This window comes from Argopecten irradians, chromosome 10, assembly GCF_041381155.1.
Source record: "Argopecten irradians isolate NY chromosome 10, Ai_NY, whole genome shotgun sequence".
Lineage (NCBI taxonomy): Eukaryota > Metazoa > Mollusca > Bivalvia > Pectinida > Pectinidae > Argopecten > Argopecten irradians.
This window is the reverse complement of record NC_091143.1, coordinates 18,758,821-18,777,967: the sequence shown is the minus strand read 5'-3', so window position 1 is coordinate 18,777,967 and position 19,147 is coordinate 18,758,821.

The following is a 19,147-nucleotide window of genomic DNA, read 5'->3' as shown; positions in this document are numbered from 1 at the left end:
ATCAGGTATACAGCCTTGACATTTATATTAGACTATATACACAAAGATGGGTGGAGTTTTGCAAAGTAACATTTACCATTTACCATGATATTTTCAGCAATGTTTCCATGGTTACGGAAAAAGTGCAAAAAATGAAAACCTAAAAATAGCAAAAGGCACTACTAGACCATAAGAACAATGTGTCTATGAAGTTTCATGGAAATATCTCTGCTGGTTTTAGAGTTGTGCTCCAGAAACGATTCTTACACAAAAATCTGCCATTTTCAGCAATGTTTCCATGGTTGCAGAAAAAAGTACAAAAAGTGAAAACCTTAAAATAGCAAAAGGCACTACTAGACCATAAGACCAATGTGTCTATGAAGTTTTGTGGAAATGTCTCTTCTGGTTTTAGAGTTATGCTCCAGAAACGAACCTGGTACAAAAATATTATATTTTCAGCAATGTTTCCATGGTTACGGAAAAAATGCAAAAAATGAAAACCTAAAAATAGCAAAAGGCACTACTAGACCATAAGACCAATGTGTGTATGAAGTTTCGTGGAAATATCTCTACTGGTTTTAGAGTTATGCTCTGGAAACCATTCGTACGGACAGACGGACAGACGGAACCCATTTGTATATCCCCCGCCAACTTCGTTGGGCGGGGGATAATAATTCATTTCATGGTGTGAGTGCACTGATAATACTAAGGGAACTTAAAGGTGATAAAAACAGAACGGACATGGAAAATGAGATAATACGCTAGAAACATTTGTAATGCCTATCTAAACATATACCAGTTTGATATTTGCTTATATTTTGTCTCTAAATAGTAAAATTAATGAAAGCAATCTTCACATCTTTTCGACGACAGATTTTTTTCTATGACTTGCCTCCCTTGAGTTCCGATGAGTTGTGACGTCATCTGAGACAATCAACCACCGGAAGCCGGCGTGCCGATAGCGGAACTGTCAACATGCATGTGTATTTTAGCCACATGTCTTAGTACTTACGGAAATGTACACGGAGAAAAATATGTTATATTTCGACTTATTGGGTAGCGTGATTTATCCCCTACATAATGCCACATTATTGACGTCATAACCTATGAAATGACGTCACTACATGTAAATAATGATGTCATTAATGTCGCGGGTACATATGTCATGTGGCGTATGGTGTGCCAGGGGTTAAACCACGAATGAATAAGTAGTTCTTTCCTATTCAGTCCACCCTGGAGAAATACGACTGTGCATGTATGTAGTTTACACATAAAATTAACTGAGGAGTTTTGATATACATAGAATCTACTGGTAATTTTATGTGCAAAATAAGATCGTACCAAAAATGGACAATTATTGGGGCCCACCTCTTTAGACCTACGTTTTAATAGAAAAATCATCTGTTGCAAACATACGGAGACATGAAAAATACATGCAGATTAAAAGAAAAAAATCAATGATTTATAAGTTGTGTCTTTTTGCCCCCCATTTTCGTCGACTGAAATGTTCTCAAAATGCGTATTAAAAATAAAAGAGGTCCTTCTGCACATTTTTCATACTTCATTTTAGGGATTTTCATATTTATTTTGGGTTACACAACAATGTGCCGGTGGTGTGAAACCGGTATGTTCAGATCTAGTCCGCTAAAACTGCCTATATTATTAGGCTTTTTTTTGGCCTATATATCAGGCAAAAAAAAAAAAATTAAAAAGCCTAATAATATAGGCAGGCTTAGCGGACTAGTTCAGATCGAGCAGGGTTGCATAATGATATGACGACTTTCACAGTTATCATTATTTAATTGCAGGAATTTAAATTAGAAAAATTACCATGTTAAAAACGCTCTAAAGTCATCAAAATACATCGTAAAACTCATCTCAGCAATCGTAAATACATTTAGTAATATTTTTCCTTCTCGGGGGAGACCTTAGGACCCATAAAAAACAAAATCTCTCGCCCTAAGCCCTCGAAAAATCATCAAAATACATCGTGAAACTCATATCTCAGTCATTCTAAATTGTGATATCTTTATCGGGGTCTCCCCCGAACCCCCAAAACACCACAATGCTCGCAAATTTGGCCAATTTTAGTACTCATTAATTTCCTGTTATATTCTACATAGTACACTTGCGTATATATATGTAGAATGCGAATTTTACCGATTTTTGTTTTATTTAGACCCCTAAATCGTCTCATAATGGTCAATAGGCTATCTAGTGTGCTGTGGTCTGTGCGTATACTTTTAAAATTTAGTAAGGTCGACAGGTTTCTTATTTCCAAAACTGCGCACGGTTAGAAAATATAATGAAGCGGTCTTGTAAATTATTTGTGTTTTATAAGAAATATATGTTGTTTCATGGTCCTGTGTTAGTTGAACTATTACATGTGTATCTTGTCCACGAGTACATGTCATCCATATTAGGTCATTGTATCTAGTATCTGTGTTTTGTGTCCCGTCTTTTTTATCGGCCGTGCGTGTATTGTTACTACTGTACATCTTATTCTATTTCGTACACATCCGTAAAACTCATTATAGAACTTTAAGAAAATAAATAAGTCTAGCCCTTTCTGTGCGGTGTTCTGAAGGATTAAGCTTCAAATAGGAAATATAGAGGTGTGCAGTACGTACATAAGGCGGGATAGGGGCATCGTGGTATCATAGGGTTTTGGATAGGGTATGAAGGGTGGCGTTTTTTTTTTTATAAATATGCATTATATGTACATATATGTGCATGTAGCATGTAGTCTCATTGTAATTTAGGTCCATTTTCTTGTAAAGTTATATTTTTTCTTGTTCGTTTAACTTTAAAGTCTATGTTTTGAGTTTTAAGTTACAGACAAAAGTCAAGCGCAACCCCCTTGAACCTGAGTCAGTGACACAAATGCACACGTACACGGTGTCAAATGGCTTTTAAAAATGATATTCATCATTTGAACAATAATTGGTATTTAATCGTGTATATATATGTTAATTAACACAAACAATAATATAGAATAATTTATTTCGCCTTTGGTGCATGCGCAATCAGTACTTCATTCCATATAGGATATAGTAACATGGATTTTTTTCGGGATGCATTAATTATATTTCATGTTTTTCACTTGAAGTAAAAGTAAGAAGCTCACAAACTGTTCAATGGTGGTAATGGTGTAAAGTAAGTAACTTTTGTAACTGAAGAAAAATACTAAATCGTCTGCTCCTGTTTTTGATAGTTAAAATTTACCATTTGTCAGCGGTGGAGCATCTTTAACATACTGAACATAACAATTTTATAGCCCAGAATATGACGATAAGAATGAGTAAGCTATCGTTTTTATTATATCATTGAATGTTATAGATTATATATTATATACGGATTCATTTCCACTATTCAATATAGCAACTACACGTAGCGCAACTGTTTTAAATATCTATAATCGCCAATACCGCAACACTGCCCCATTGAGTTTCCCGGCTCTTGTCACAGCTGTTGGTCTCAGATGACGTCACGAATCTACGGCCACCTGGTGATATCAGGGGCGATAAGCGATGCGATCGTTCTAGACAAGGGTCGTTGTGGACTTCGTTTCAAGCACATTTTATAGAAATTACGTCAAATACAACCTGTATTTTTTGTTTGAAATCATAAAGTGCACCACAATAAACAAATGATCATCAACACAAAAATAGCATATTTAAAATCTGTTTTTAAGCCAAACCAAACAGAAATATTGGGATAGTGTAAAGATGAATCAAGTGATAAGAGATGAATATCGAAGAGGGCGTAAATTGGAATATAATTCCACGAAAGACGCACCAAATATGCAGGAAACCACTATTGTAGTAACCCAACTACAAGAGCATAAAAGAACGCGATATATATTAACTTAGTGTTACGAATATAGCCGACAATACTTAAACGCAATCAAACTATTACAGAAAAACATCGAAAAGTGGTACAAAAAACAAGGCCAGGCAGATGCAGAAAAGATAATCAGTAAATGTAGCAATCTAGACAAGGTTATGCGTGGAACTCTTGTGTACTGGAAGAGGAATTATATTATGTAATAAACGGTTGTTAAGTTAAACATTCTACAAAGACTTGATGGTAATTTCACGGGAACTCGTACTATACGTGGTACATAGGAAAATAGTGTGAAGTATAGGGATGTTTATCCGAGTGATAAATCTTGTAGAGACATATCTTATGGGTGACCCTAAGCCAAACAATTACCTACACGGTCTGAAATACAACATTCCCACATAGGAAGAAACTGTCTTCGAAACATCAAGCAACAATTTTAACCCCTGACAATACAATACTGGCGGTACGAAATCTACAATCAATGTCAACATTGTGTGTTCGTGATATGATCGCACACTTTTACCCTAACAACAAAACCTGGAGACTGGGTATGTATAATCTCCACATCAATTAAGATTGTGATTCGGTAGATAATCCACCATTTAACCCAGACGATACCGAGGTGCGATATCTACTACAACCCATTTAAGATTTGTGATGTTCCGGAGATATCCAACTTTACCTGACTAAAAAACAACAACATTACTACGTACGAATATCTACCAACCAAGTTAAGATTGTGTTCTGCAGATATCCAACTTTCTGCCCTGACAACATGAATGGGGTAAAAATATCTACACCAATTTTGATTGTAATTCGTAGATATCCAACTTTGTACCCTGACAACATTACTACGGGGCTACGATATCTTCTTCAAACCGGCCAATTAAGATTGTGTCGTAGATATGCAAACTTTACCCTGACAACATTACTGGTAATATCACATTAATTAAGATTGTATTCGTAGATATCCAACTTTACCCTGACAACTGTAAACGATTATCTACACCAATTAAGGATTGTGTTCGTAGATATCCAACTTTGCCCCTGACAACCTTATGGCCTCTGGGTACGATAAACCCAATTAAGATTGTTTAATTCGTAGGTATCCAACTTTAATCCCTGACAACATGACAACTAAGTACGATAATCTACAACCAATTAAAAGTTGACCAATTAAGACTTAAGTGTTTCGTAGATATCCAATTTTACCCATAACCTATGGTGTGTAAGTAAATGCTACATCCAGTTTACTACGTTACGATATCTAATACCAAATTAAATTTTGTTCGTAAATATCCAATTGCGTTACCCTGACAACAATTTCTAAAACGTCCTCAGAGTTTCCCCGGCTATCTACACCAATTTTCCAAACGCTTTCAATGTTCGCAGATTTTCCAACTTTGAAATGGTCAGACTGATGGGAAATAACTGGAGTCATACACTACTTTCGATATCTACACCAATTAAATGTGTTCGTAGATATCCAATTTTTACCCTGACAACATTACTACGAACGATATCTACTTACCACCTAGGCGATTGTGTTCGTAGATATCCAATTTTTACCCTAACAACATTACTACGAAGATATCTACACCAACTAGGGATTTGTGTTTCGTAGATATCCAATTTTACCCTGACAACATTACTACGAACGATATCTACACAATTAAATCACTTGATGTTCGTAAAGCTATCCAACCTTTTACCCTGACATCCATTACTTTAACGTACGATATATACACCAATTAAGATTGTGTTCGTAGATATCCAATTTTACCCCCTTGACATATTACTTCGTAAGATATACTACACCAAACCCAAAAGATTGTGTTCGTAGATTTTGATGTTATCCAAATTTTACCCTGACAAAACATTGCTACGTACGATATCCACACCAATTAAGATTGTGTTTTCGTAGATATCCAATTTTACCCTGACAACATTGATAACGAACGATATCTACACCAACCTAAGATTGTGTTCGTAGATATCCAATTTTTAACCTGATAACAACATTTACGAACGATATCTACACCAATTAAGCCTTGATGTACAATGTTTCACCGACTTCATTAGTGTTTTAAATACACGAGATTGTCAAATAATTCGTCATGATAAGTGTTCGTTAGATATATCCCCCAATTCTTTTCCTGGTCAACACATCCAAACCCCGCCTACACAGAAGATAGTTTATATCAATTCAAACCCACTGCTTGACAACATACATCAACCTTGTCATGTCCATAAGTCTAATGTCCTGACACATGTAAGATTTTCGTGTAAACACGTATGAACAATAGATCATCAGGATTAATAAGTAGCTCTAATGAACCTCTGGTGCCCACAATACAGTAAGTACGTTAATATTTTTGTCATTACGGTATAGTTTTGTTTTAATTCAAACCTTTGGATCACATATAGTATTTGTTTTAATTCAAACCTTTGATCACCATTATAGTTTTGTTAAGTTTTAATTCAAACCTTTGGATCACATTTATAGTTTTATGTTTTTTAATTCAAAACCTTTGGATCAACATTATAGATTGTTTTAACTCAAACTATTTGGATCACATTATAGTTTTGTTTTAATTCAAACCTTTGGATCACATTATAGTTTTGTTTTAATTCAAACCTTTGGATCACATTATAGTTTTGTTTTAATTCAAACCTTTGGATCACATTATAGTTTTGTTTTTTGTAATCAAACCTTTAGGATCACATTATAGTTTTGTTTTTTTTTAATTCCAAACACCTTGGATCACAATTATAGTTTTGTTTTAATTCAAACCATTAGGATCACATATTAGTTTTGTTTTTAATTCAAACCATTCTGGATAACATTAATAGTTTTTTGTTTCTATTTCAAACCTTTTGGATGCACATTTATATGTGTTTTGTTTTAATTCAAACCTTTTGGATCAAATTATAGTTTTTGGTTTTAATTCAAACATTTAGGTTCACATTTATTGTTTTGTTTTAATATTCATAAACATTGGAGATCACATTTTAGTTTTTGTTTTATTCCAATTACTATTTTACATGCAAACATTTAACTCGATGGGAGTAGTCACAAGAACTTATAATCAACGGCTATAATGAATGGTGATATATGTTAACTATCCAATTAAAAGGTTTAATTTATTCATGATCTGGTTTAAAGATTTTGCAATATGTATATTATATATTTAAAAGTGTTGTGCATCTGCTAATTACTTTATAAAAAACATTTATCTTTTAATATTAGAGTGAAAGAAGTTAAGTCAATGGGTTTGTATTTCCATAACATTGGATCCATACAAACGTATTCGCATTACTTGAAGTAGAGTAAAATTGAGTCTATTTAAGTAATTCTTACTGTCGTGGCAGAAATTGGAGGCGATCTGCCCCCTTTAGCAAAAAACATGATAATAAATAGAATTACTTATCTATGGTTAATATAGATTTTTTTTTCCTGTTATGATGAAAATATTTTTTGTTTGAATCAATATGTCCTGATAAAGTGATATCCTATACTGAAAATTACCAGGTCATCAGTGTCATTTAGTTCATCAAAATTCGGAATCATCATTGCCAACAATTAGGAGATGGTATGCATTGCCTCTTTACTGAAGTTAAATTTATCTAGTAACTAATAAAAAAACTACACTTGATTACATTAATTCGTGGGAGTGCATAACCGCACCAAACACGCGATCGTTACAGCCGTGTAGGTATCGACTGTATTGTTAATTAACGTGATGATTGTATAACATAAAAATACTCAATGGGTCTCGTTATGGAAAGGACATTGATAAAACAATATGGAAAATTGTTTTTTTACTATATTATCACACAATGATCAACATGAAATAATTATTTGGGGATTACTGAATGTTTTCTCGTCTGACTCGTGTGTCTTGCATCATCAGTGCGAGTCACATGTACATGTATCAGTTGCATACTACTATAGTAACTGAATATAATCCCATGTGCCAGTATATATAAACACATAATGTTAATTCGTTACACTCTCGAGCCTGTAATTTCAGATGAACCCATATACCCGAGCATAAACACTGATAAATACATTTATGTATATCAATACGCTTATCCGTCAGAATGTTGTCGTTACATAAAGATGTTTAGGACCAGAGGAAGCCACCACCCCGCCACTCTCACTGCCGTACATAAACATGGCCGTTGTTTACGGTGAAGAGCAACGGTATACATAGTAAACATAACCTGGACTGACCCTACAAACACCACGAAAACATGACCCTACAATAACATTGTATATATACTACCATCCCCTTTCACACAACAGTGTGACTCTGTACATCTAGAATGATAACTTTACTGTATTTCTTGTGTAGTATATTCCCATCGTTTATACAAGTACCTCTCTCTTCTTCTCCAAGGTCTCAATACACTGCACTCTAAGCTGAGCCCATCCAAAAACTGAGGGTTCCACCCCTCCGAGCACACACTCATATAGATATTACAATTTCGTTTTTTTATGAATATTCATTCATGCGATGAGTACTGTGTATTCGAACGATACACACAGATGACCGCTGTAGACTATCAACTTCTCAGCCCACCTATGTTTAACCTCGCCTATCAAAGTATCTGTCTATATTCTGTTGTAAAATAAAGCAGATTTTAAATCAATTTAGAAACTAAAGCACAGATGTTGCTTGTATTGTGTACATGTAATCAATGATGTGTATAGCATGTCTTACGCTTGTTAAGTAGGTCAAGGTAAATTCTCTAAAACTAATTGATATTTATTTACATACAAACTTATCAATAATCACTGAATATACTTATATACATGATGTTTATCAGACGGTTTTAGGGGAAATGTGTTAGTCAGCCTTGATAATATATTTAGAGAAAGAAAAAAACATCAAATAACGGTATAAAAGAAACGATGTCATTAAGTTTGTATTTGCTGATGTACTTTACCCGTGAAAAGAATATATGTTTTTCAGAAATAAATCATGCAAGTAGCTAGCTTCACAATAGAGTTGTATACTATGTGAAAATTGAATGCAAGTATCTTTATTTAATGATGCTCCACCGCTGAACAAATAGTAATGTGTCTCTATCAAAAGACGGGAAAGCTGACGAATTAGTATTTTTCTTCAGTTACAAAAGTTAACTTTATTTTACGCCCATTACCACCAAATGAAATGTGCGAGCTCTTCCTAATTTTATTTCAAAGAAAAAAATATCAAATACCAATTAATTACATCCCGAAAAAAATCCGTGGCACCTAATGTTCTATATGAAATGAAATACTGATTGCGCATGCACCAAAAGCAAAACAAAATTATTTAATATTATTTTTTTGTTTGTAATTAATTAGACACATAAATATTTGATTAAACACCAACCAATTATTGTTCAAAATGAAGAGTATCAATTTTTGCTTTGTCGGAGGTGGAGAACCAATCTTTAACCAAACAATCACACTTACCTAATTAAAGTATAAAATAAATTTAATTAAAATTAAACTTGCATTACACTAAGCAATTTCAATATGAGTGGAAAGGATTTGATTAGCTTCTGCGCTTATTCTTAAAATTTCATGTGAAAACCATGGTAAACAACAACAAATTACCTGAAAAATTCAAAGGCGATATTATTTTGGTCCAATATTTCAAAAACTTGTAAACATTCTCTACCATAACGTGAAGATTTCTATTCAAATTCAGTATAAGCCATTTTGTATGTATACGCGCCATTAATTTTGCTTCAAGTAAAGCTGGCATTTTGTGGTCAAGACGCATTTCCAATGGGACCCTAAAAATTATCTCTGACCATGATCCATTTTTAAAATATGATGTGCAATATTTTCACGGAGAGGGTAGACGAGAAAACCTGAAAATGATATTTAATGTAACAACAATAAGCGGTCATATGAAAGTCAAACGAAATCAAGAATCTATAACAATCCTACAGTATGCAACGATTTTCCCGGGCTATTCCCTATTATTGAAATTAATTATTTAAAATGTGATGAAATGTTTTTAGCGTTGGCAAATAGTAAGGCTTACTTCCAAGCCAATGACAACTGACATGGCAAACCCATTTATTCACTTATTTTAAAAGCCGACGCGACCGTTAAAGCCGTTCCAAGATTTTATGTGTTGTCCGCATCAATATGGTCGATTTCATTTTCCCTGCAAGAGGTATACCAATCCTGACGTCACATAATGACATTTCAACATAGTTTTTACCTTAGGACAAAGATTTAATCTTCAGGCCAATATTTTTGAAACTATTTGTCTGGATTGTTATAAGTTCACATATTAATCATATTGTTTATTTTTGTCATTAGATGACTGTACCAGTCGTGATATATTAATAAACCTAAGGGCGAAAACTGTTTTTTTGCCAAAACAAATGTAAAAACTATATACAAAACTGTATAAGTTTTAAGGTTAATTTACACTATTTATGAATCAATTTTTGACCTTAAGGGTAAGTCTTTTTACTTTAAATACCATCCGTTTTTTTAATGAAAAAATGGCTTCATACGAAATGCTTTACGTGGGCAATTTTAATTTAAGAGAATTTCCATAAAGATTGCTCCACCCGCCGGCAGGAGGCAAAATAATCATTTTATTACTTGGAGAAAAATCAAAATTGTATATCTACAATTTTATTACTTGGACTGCGCAATCAGTACTAATGAAACCTCAATACAGGACATACTGCCATAAAGATGTACATGAAATTACATAAGACTTCTTTTCCATATGTGGTATGAAAGGAAAAGGGATATTTACCCGAGGGGTCCGGCAAGCCTCGGGTTTTTACAACATTTTTTGTGGATCCCGAGGGTAGAAATATCCCTATCCTTCATATCCACGTATGAAAGAGAATTTTAACACTAATCATACTGCTTCGACGTTTTAAGTGCAATTTACAACTACTGACTTGATACGCCATTTTGAAAATGAATTTCCGAAAAAACCGTGATTGCAAATAAGTTTTCGCCATAAATGACAAATGCGTGATATTTTCAACGTCAAGCTCTATTTTTGGTGTATCTTTAAAGTAAATTACAATACATAGTTTCTGAAAAAAAAAATGTTACAATTGGTAACCGAGAAAGTAGTAAGTTTTGATGGCGCCTGTGTGACGTCCCACGCAGGCATTTTACTGCATGGGTAGCCAATGCAAAAACAGCTTCAGACGGCATGAGTGGTATTGCCCTAGACTAGCCAAGTAAATTACACGAGTCTGTGATTAAAAATTATATAACAAAATTTTTTTTTTTTTTGATGGGGGGGGGGGGGGGACCATCTGGTATAGAAATATTCATATACACATTTGAAAGAGACTTATATTATAAAACCCTCATATCATAAAGTAAAACAAGAAGCTCGAATTTTTTTCAAATATAATAAGTGTAAAGGTAATATGGTCAACAATAGGTTGATACATGGAAGGAAAAATAACAAATTTGTCCTGACTCATTGTTATCTTACACCATTCCGTCGGCCGAATGTATCAGCTTTTAAAGCTAATTAATAATGAGTGAAAACTCACCGATATCAAACCAGCTGTTGAAACGCTAAACTATACTTCCGTTAAGTAAACCACCGAACATGTAAAACCACTCATTCGGCCGTTTTCGACCTTATTCTACGAATTGAGAACTATTCTACTGAAGCAACAATGTATAATAGCTGTTGAGTGATATTTGTACTGTGTGTTATTCTGTAATATCCTGTATGTTTATATGGACATTGTAAATTTTCTTGAGATTTTGTCAAATTCAGTTCACTTGATAGTGGTAGACTCTTTATTACAAATAATCAATAGGCCTAGCTACCAATAGGCGTAATAGAGATTATTCGTTCGCTACCACAGAGGTTGAACCGTAGAAACACGTGTTAACCAAATCGGTGTAAGTTGTTACCTCGCTATACATGGTGGAATAGTATCCCTAGAGTCTACACAAAGGGGTTTCTAAGAGCACACTCGCCCATTACAGAGTGGCTATAACAATTTTACGAAGGACTCAGAAGCACGTTACTATAAGCATATTTTTGGTCTATTTGAATATAAAAGCATGAGGTAGAGGAATACGAGTTGAATTTACTACCATCTCCTCATTTGCCCACACTGAACATATGGATAGTACGAATAGTTTAATTTACAATAAAAACCTATCAGACCACTTTAAAAATATTCTGACTTAATATGAAATCGAGTGAACGCGATTAGGCTTTAAAAACCAATAAAACATTGTCCTTGCAGAATGAGCAATGTAGTTAAACTTGCTGTCCAATTACATGATCTTCAAAGCGACCTTATCCCGAATCTTCTATTTTCACTTCTATCACTCTGATTACACTTTCTTGGCAACATCTGACTTTTCGCCTTGAGGTGAGCGTTCGCCCATGTGAGGAAGACTCTGGGTTTTGTACCCTTACCGAGAATCCACCATAGTATAATGTATATAAGCTCCAGCTAACACCCAACGGGCGCGACTGATTTGCTCATTATCAATATACTGGGATGCTCTGTTTTGTTTATCTGGTAGTTTAAGTGAAATAGCAAAATAAGATTAAACGGACAAACGATCATTGATAACAATGACATAAAACTACAAAATCCTACTACTAACTCATACACTTCATATACACCCATCACACGCGAATACAGGGTAGACTCTCATCGGCCAATTTTCCTGAGAATCCATTGTAGTTAGAAACTATAATCAAAATACACGTTGGTATATTTCTATCGAAAAAAATTAACCAGGTATCAAGCAAAGTGGTTGTAAAGAATATGGTAAGAAAAGCAAATTATTCAAAAGAAACATTGAAACTTAAGCGTATTACATCCTAAATGTAGTCGCATTTAATGTTGATGTAATGTGTGAAAATCGGCTGTGACCTGTAACATATTTCAAATTAGTCACTCTATTCAAACTTGGGTTTAGAGGTCCATAGTTATAACATTTTGCTCAAGGTGAGACACACTGAACAATTTTCACGAACTACTCCAGAACTACTCCAGAACTAATCCCGAGAGATCAAACACCTTAGGAGTTTTTCTTTTTGTTTTTCTTTCTTTGTAGAATATTTTTTCTTGTCTTATTTATTACTTTGCATAAGTAAATCGAAGAATTGTACTGATTATCCATTTCGCATGATTGTAAGAGGCGACCTAATTTGGTATATTTTCTCTTTTTTATGTATTTTATGACACTTTATTTGCTCCTACTTTTCCATTCTTACATGTATTATGAGATTTATGTTCGTGTCGAATTCGTAATTCAACTTATTAATGAATTATTAATGGAAAATGCATATGATTTACATTTTATATATCTGAACTAATTTTGAGAGAGATATACCTATCAATAACTTTCTAAACTAATATTAATAACTCTGATAACAATTCAGGATAATGCATACTGTAAGTGTGAGGATAACATTTTTCATAATTATTATTTTTCCCCACAAAAAAAAAAAAAAAAAAAAAAAAGCATTTATTATGAACATACAAACTATACACTGTATAACCAAAAACCTAAAATTATATGTATCTCGAAAACAATACATTCGCGAAATGGTTACCTTGCATATCGCGAAATTGATTTTATGTTTGCGGGAAATAAAATTGATAGCAAATATGTAGTAGTCCACTTTCGGAAAATCAGTAGAGCATGAAACTGTTTTCAACATGGCACTGTTTATAGTATTAGGAAATGCAATAAGTAAACTATCTATCCCATGGAGACAATATGAGTAGAGAGGGCGTATATAGGCTTTGTCTGCTTCCCGATCCAAATCGAATATTTTGATTTAATATAAATAAATATAATTTTAAATATTTTTGATATGATAAAAAGAGACAATATAAATAATTTCCTTACAACTGTTCTTTCCCATAATAGGTAATAAGTCATCAGACGGTGAATACTTACAAGTGACATTGTTTATTTCTTTGATTGATAAAAACATTTTTTGTTTTTCTTCCGGAACGTGTGTCTATAAATAGTATCGGAATTCGAAGTATGCAATGAATGCAACCCTGAGTTAAGGGGCGTTAACTCTAAATAAAACCATTAATTGGTGGATATCATGTCTCGATCGGCGAGAATTAATGACTGTGATCACGAAATACGGAGACAAAAATACTGTTGATAACGCTAATGGCGTGGTCAGTAGAACAGCAGAAATGTTTTAGTGTCCGAGTGTCCGGAGTCGGTCACACTGACAGCTGACATAGAACAGACCTTGCTGGACATCCCCGGACATTTTTTTTCTCATGTTGAGTATACAATTAATCAAAAATAAATATACACATAGATATCATTTTGGCGGCTTTGATTTACAGTATACAACTGCATAAAATCAAAAGTTGAATTGAAAGGCATAGATCTACTTATTCGTCGTTATACTATGTTCAACTCCACAAATAAGAGGTTATGTTAGATTTTATTAGGTTCTATATTTCATTGAATACGTGCTATTTACCTTTCACATGTGACTGGGATGTCACGTGATACATTAAGTGGACACGGAACCGTCTGAAGAATGAGTGATGCCCACGCCATTTTTCCAATATATTTATAAATGACCTTGTCATTTAGCGCCACTTGATACACATCTCTGTTAGAATACAATAAACACACTCGGTATCCAGATGAGGACAATATCTTCCTCAGTAAGCATGCGTGCACCAGCGATATTTGAAATATATGTTTAAACAATGGATTGGGTCGCTAATTGTTCTTCAGAAAACAAGGTACGTAATTTTTTACGAATGTTAGTAACGCTTAATATGTGTCGAGTATTTTATAATTTTGTTATTTAGTAACTGTCGAATTGGTTCCATATTTTCCACTCGTATCCTTAAAGAAAATTCACAACAACCCGGATGTGGCCTATTTATCCATGACGGGTATGGTCTACAAACTTGGTGTGATGGAATGTCTGGTTCTAATGTCGATTACGTTTGTTGTTTTGTGAAGAAAAAATCTAAAAACTTTGTGTGGTGGAATGTCTGGTTCTAATGTCGATTACATTTGTTGTTTTGTGAAGAAAAAAAATCAATGTGGGGAATAATTTTCAAACAATTGTTGGGAAAGAAAATCATCTCGTTTATTACTATAAATATAGTGCGGATGCATTCTGTATCTTAGCTATACGTAATATATGAAATTAAGTGACTTTGACAATCCACCGTAGACATACATTAGACTGTATAAGTGTGTGCATTGATATGTTTTGTATTCTCTTCAACATTACACATGGGTCATCGGGGATTTGTGCAAAATTTTCATTCTCCGCAAACATATTGCATGTTTTTTGCATTTTTTCTGGCTTTAATTAGTAATTAATTTTGCGTTGATACTAAAACATGCCATCATGTATATAGAAGCAAGTATTTAATAGGAACATCGATCGCAAATACGAGAGAACCTGTTTCATATTACGCAAAATTATAAAATACTCATGGAATGCAAAGGTATCGGTTTGATTTTCCTTGTCTCACCTCGGACCATCTACGCTTTTTAAAGAGTACATGTACATGACGAAATGGAGACAACTATATGTTTCTTGATGTTTTTATTTTTATACAAACAATGGCGTTGAAGACAATGTCTACTTATTAAATGACGAGTGTTGTCAGAGGCTGGCAGTTCCCAGACATTACAAACAATATACCGAACATTAAACAGGCGTAAACTATCAATGATGCATACAAGTGTATCATACCACTGTCAGTATGTGGCTAGTGTACTCAGGTCTCACTAGCCCAATATACATTACATTCATATCATACTGTTCTCTGATTCGTATCCTACCTTATATTATATGCACTATTATATCAGAATGTATTGTCACAAAATTATCGCTATATAAATTGAATATATGCTGCATTATGCAATTTTTGACGTGAAAGTCTCGACATTCGACTGATTAGGTAACTTTTTAAAGTATCTTAAGTATCTTCAATTGTTATATTATGTATGGCTAAATAGTCTATATATCACTTTTAACTGCATTTTAACAAAACTAAATTGAACAATAGTGTGCATGCATCATGGCTTACCTTCGATATAACTGTTGACCCGTTGTATAGCGTACATGTTGAAACAAATGTGCGAAGTCCGTTTTGAAGGGAAAGTCCACCAGGTTACAATACTGTCACCACATAACCATTCCATTATGTTTACTAGTTGTCTATAGCAGATAGTACCAGTTCGGTTAACAGCATTGAGTGTTTTTTTCATATGGAGTTTGTAAATCATATCCCACAAATATGGAATATACAGAGGCGCTTCAATTGTTATCAATGCACATATTGCTACATGTATAATGATACCTGAGTTATAAAGACATTTGAGCAGGAATATTATTGTAAGGGTAAAATGTTTAAGTTAATAATTTAGCTTTTTTCCTCATTTTTTCTAAAAACTTTTTCTTTCAATAGGATCATATCTGATGAATGATATGCAATCCATTCTACCATTTGTGTCTCATATAAAATAACATCAGATATATGCAGTGTCAAAACCAAATGCATTTAAAAAGAAAAACGCTGATAGTACCTGTGGATTGGAAATGTGCTAATATAACGGCAATATTTAAGAAAGGAGATCGGAAGGAGGCTTCAAACTACAGACCAGTAAGTCTGAAGCCCGACTAGTGTTGTTTGTAAAATATTAGAATCGATAATAAGGGATAAAATAATGAGTCACATGAAAAGAAATAAGCGATTTAGTAACGCCCAGTTCGGTTTTATAGACAGTAGATCCACTGTTCTTCAACTTATCAATGTCATGGATAGATGGACAGATATTTTGGATAAAGGAGCATTCGTGGATATTATATACTGGGACTTTATGGAGGCTTTCGATAAAGTACCTCATGGCCGACTAGTGCATACACTCGCAAAATATGGCATCTGTGGTCAGTTTTCAACCTGGATCCAAGTCTTTCTGTTTGGAAGAATATAAAGAGTTGTAGTGAATGGAAAAACGTTGGAGTGGAATCCAGTTTTAAGCGGGATACCACAAGGATCTGTGTTGGGTGCCACTTCTCTTTGTTCTCTATATAAATGATATGCCCGATGTAACAAGTACCGGGACAGACACCTATCTGTATGCGGATGATACGAAAGCTTTTACATCAGTAAAAATGAACAGGATTGTAAAATATTACAACAGGACATATATTTATTAGGCCAATGGTCAGATATTTGGAAACTTTGCTTCAAACCCACTGCAGACAAATGTAAAATGATGCGATTGGGATATTCAAATACAACTACATGTAAATATGGATACAGACTGGAGGAAAACGCCCGATTTTTTAAATTTGTTGACTCGGAGAAGGATATTGGTGTCACCTTAGATGATAAACTTACCTTTGACAATCATATATGTGAAAAGGTCAACAAAGCAAATTCAATCATAGGAGTATTGCGGAGGACAATGGAATATATGGACCAGAACAGTTACTTTTATTTACGGCATTAGTTAGGCCTCATATTGGATATGATGTTCAAGTCTGGTGTCCGTATTTGGAAAAGCATGTAACGACAATAGAAAACGTTCAACGTCGAGGAACAAAGCTAGTGCCAGGTCTCTCAACTTTGTCATATACAGAACGTTTGCGTAAACTCCAACTTCCAACGTTAGCATACAGGGATATGATTGAAATGTACAAATACTTTCTGGAAAATACGACAAGGAAGTCGCAGATTTGTTTTCAATCAACAAGGGATCATGTACCCGTGGACATGATTTGAAAGTGTACAAAGAACATTCAAGGCTGTGCATGAGAAAACACTCGTTCACCCAGAGAGTAGTGAATACTTTGAACAGTCTCCGGACAAATGTTGTTGACTCCAGGACAATTAAACAATTTGAATTATGAACTCGATTCACATTGGAAAAATCAGCCACAAAAGTATTTATACACTGAAAAAATAAATCCGTAAAGAACTGACTATTATACATGTAGGATTATAAAAAATCCTGTACATGTTTACATGTATGTTGTCAGAATAAATCTATGTATCTATGTATAGATACTAGTAAACAAGTTCATCGTTTTATGTAGTCTTTCATTTCAACAAATTTCTCTTTTAACTCGGTTTTGCAATGCTTGTTACTATTTTGCTTTGTTCTCGGACATCATAAGATACATGATTTGAATATATTAATTTCAACTTCAAACATAAAATTACCTTTAAAAATGATAAATTAATTTTGTGTACGCCATGGAACATTTTATTGCTAAAGACATTCATTATCTGATATAAGTAATACATCGCTGTCAATCGTTTTACAGATCAACATATATTTTTGTTTTATTCGGCTCTGACGGAAAACAGCTGTATTTTTACACGTGCGCCGATTCCATGGATATTTAAAAAGTCATATGCATTTTAGTGATGTTGCTGGATAAAAAGTGGTTCGCCACTTTTGTGTTTTTTAACCCTCGTCAAAATGCAGCTTATATTTTAAGACACTGACCACGTATTTTCTTTATATTCTGGTATGGCATAAAGACTTCCACGAAATTATCAATTAGTAATAAATTCAAGTCAATCAAAGTTCTATCGTTTTTGTCGAGTTATTTACAATGGTTTAGAAGGGTTAGACTTAGCAAAACTTACACTGTTGGGAGGAAAAGTGACAGAAATCAACATTCTATAAAATTTCAACCATGTTAACTTACATCTAGGATAACTTTACTTTCTTCTATATTATATAAACAATTTGTATTTGATACAGGACTTATTCCAACTGCCAACGTCCGGTGTAGAAGACGAAAATGGTACAGATTGTGGTAACCATGGCAACAGTGCGCCTGGTGGAAGTGAGGAACCGGATGTGTACCCGGTGTCAGACATCGGGAGTACTTTTAGGTAGGACAGTAATATCATCCGTGCCTTATATCATAATCGATAAATAGTAGATATAACATTATCATTCATGTATAGGATCTATTTGTTTATTTATCGTGTTCTAAACCTTTTTACGAAAATCGAATTTCTGCAGTGGGGAAAGTAGGTGTACATGCATAGATTTGTTTAAAAACAAATGTACAGTTGCAACCACATAGGAAAGGTGTTTATTGATAAGGAGGGTTGTTTTTATAACAAGAATTAAAATGCAATCCATGGAGTTCGACTGCAGTGTATCGACAAATCTTTTGTTTCACTTAATGTTATATGAAAGTTGTAGATTATCCATGATGATAGATGTTTGGGGATCTTTGTATTGGTAAAGGAATAGGTTTCATGGTATGATGTGGATTGAGGGATTTATTAGGGATTCCATGCTTGC